This window comes from Bison bison, unplaced genomic scaffold, assembly GCF_000754665.1.
Source record: "Bison bison bison isolate TAMUID 2011002044 unplaced genomic scaffold, Bison_UMD1.0 scf7180017864338, whole genome shotgun sequence".
NCBI lineage: Eukaryota > Metazoa > Chordata > Mammalia > Artiodactyla > Bovidae > Bison > Bison bison.
In genome coordinates this window covers 4524272-4526559 of record NW_011494910.1, presented here as the reverse complement: position 1 = coordinate 4526559, position 2288 = coordinate 4524272, and positions in this window count along the sequence as shown.

The window sequence follows — 2288 nt, the reverse complement described above, 5'->3', positions numbered from 1 at the left end:
GAAAATGGAACTACCTAGTCTGGACCCCCAGGTCTCTGACTCCAAGCCAGGTGTACCAGAGGCAGTGCTGTGTGCTGGAAAGCATGCAACCGTGAAGGCACACTTCCTGTGGACCCTTGGCTCTGAGAGTTAGTAGCTGTGCGATCATGGGTGAGTTTCTTGATTCTTATATGCTTCAGTTCCCTCATCAGTAGAGTAAGAATAACAATACAAATCATCTCATAGGTATTTGTGAGGATTAAATGAGAAAAATGCATGCAAAGCACATAGAAGTCAGCCTGACCCATCAGGAAGCAAGAGAAAGAGTTAACTATTATTAAAACATTACTAATATTATTTTTATATATTACCATGACACACAATGCTTTTTTATTATTGAAAAGAGCCTGATATGGCTACAAACAATTTTTACTCTGTAACTATAGTAACTTCTGTTTAGGAAAAATGCTAAGTGCTCATAAGAGTACCCAATATGGAAACAGTACACCACAATATACTATGGCCAATCCCCCGTTTTTATCAGTCTGTTTAGGGAATCTGTGAAGTTGTTTTGAAATGATAGTACAGGGATGGAAGGAATAGATGAAGGGGATTATGAGGTACAAACTTCCAGTTATAAAATATTACTAAGTCATGGGGATTTAATGTACAGAAGAGGGACTATAATCACCAATATTGTAATAACTTCATATGGTGACAGAACGTGACCAGGCTTACCGTGGGGATCATTTTGTGATGTGCATGAAATCTGAATCACTGTGTCATACACCTGAATATATTATGATAGTGTATCTCAATTATACTTCAATAAAAAGGAAAAAAATTTAAAACCTTAAAAAAAAACAATAGTCCAGCCCCAAGAGAAGTCATATGAGAATATGATATGAAAGCTTCAGGACCAGAATTAATTGAGTGGGCTCTTTTTTGATTGGTGATGTAATGAAAGTAACGAGAACCAAATCATTTCCTAACCAGCCCTATCCTTTTGTACTAAAATCATTATATTATAGCTATTTCTACTTTTGGCCAAAGTTTGTTGATCTGAAATGTTTTTATTTCATCTTCATTTTCAAACTAATAGCTTTATTGAGATATAATTCACCTTTTTAAAATGTACAATTCAGTGGGTTTTGGTATATTCACAGAATTGTGCAACCGGCACCATTATCTAATTTCTAAACTTTTTCATTACCCCAAAAAGAAACCTCATACCCATTGGCATCACACCCTACTCCATTCCCCCTTAGTCCCTAGAAACAGCTGTTTTTTCTGTCCCTGTGGTTTTACCTATTCTGTGTTTCCAGACATTATATTTGAAATGTTATAAAGATAATTTGAAGTTTAGGATATTGGTGTCCTCTGAGGAGTATTTATATTTGCTTCTGGAAGGGGATTGGCAATTCCACATTAACTTAATCCAATCATAGAATGAGGTGATTCAAAGTTGATTTTCTGTCCCTGTTAAGGGATTACCATGGGTTACCATGACCCCTAGAGGGTAGCACTTGGGGGTCTCAGCTGGAAGCTTGGCCAGGAGGTTCTAGGGGCCCTCCTTCATCAGCAGACTAGGAGCATGTACTGCTGTTCCCCCCATCCTGTAAATTTGTGGCAAATTGAGCACATCTGTCTCCCAATCTTCCATCACCTTTTTTTATAATTGGAGTTTAGTTGCTTTACAATGTTGTGTTAGTTTCTGCTGTTCAGCAAAGTGAATCAGCTATACGTATACAGAGCACTGAGTAGAGCTCTGTGCTATACGGTAGGTTCTCTTTAGTTACCTGTTTTATACATAGCAGTGTATATGTATCAATCCCAGTCTCCCAGTTTATCCCACCCATTTCCCCACTTGGTGTCCATATGTTTGTTCTCTATGTCTCTATCTCTATTTCCACTTTGCAAATAGGTTCATCTGTACCTTATCAACTTTTCTAAATTTAGATGACCTTCACCAAGGAAAGGGCTTCCCTCATAGCTCAGTCAATAAAGAATCTGCCTGCAGTGCAGGAGACCCAGGTTCTATTCCTGGATCAGGAAGATCCCTTGGAGAAGGAAATAGCATCCCACTCCAGTATTGTTGCCTGGAGAATCCCATGGACAGAGGAGCCTGGCGGGCTACAGTCCATGGGGTTACAAGAGTTGGACACAACCGAGTGACTGAACCACCACCAAGCAGTCCCCAGCGCTGAGCTCATTTCACTGGATTTCCCTCTCCTAAATCTTGGCCCTGGAATTTTGCCTGTCTTGTTACCTCTTCAAAACCTTCAGATTGGGGGGTGGGGTGGGGTGGG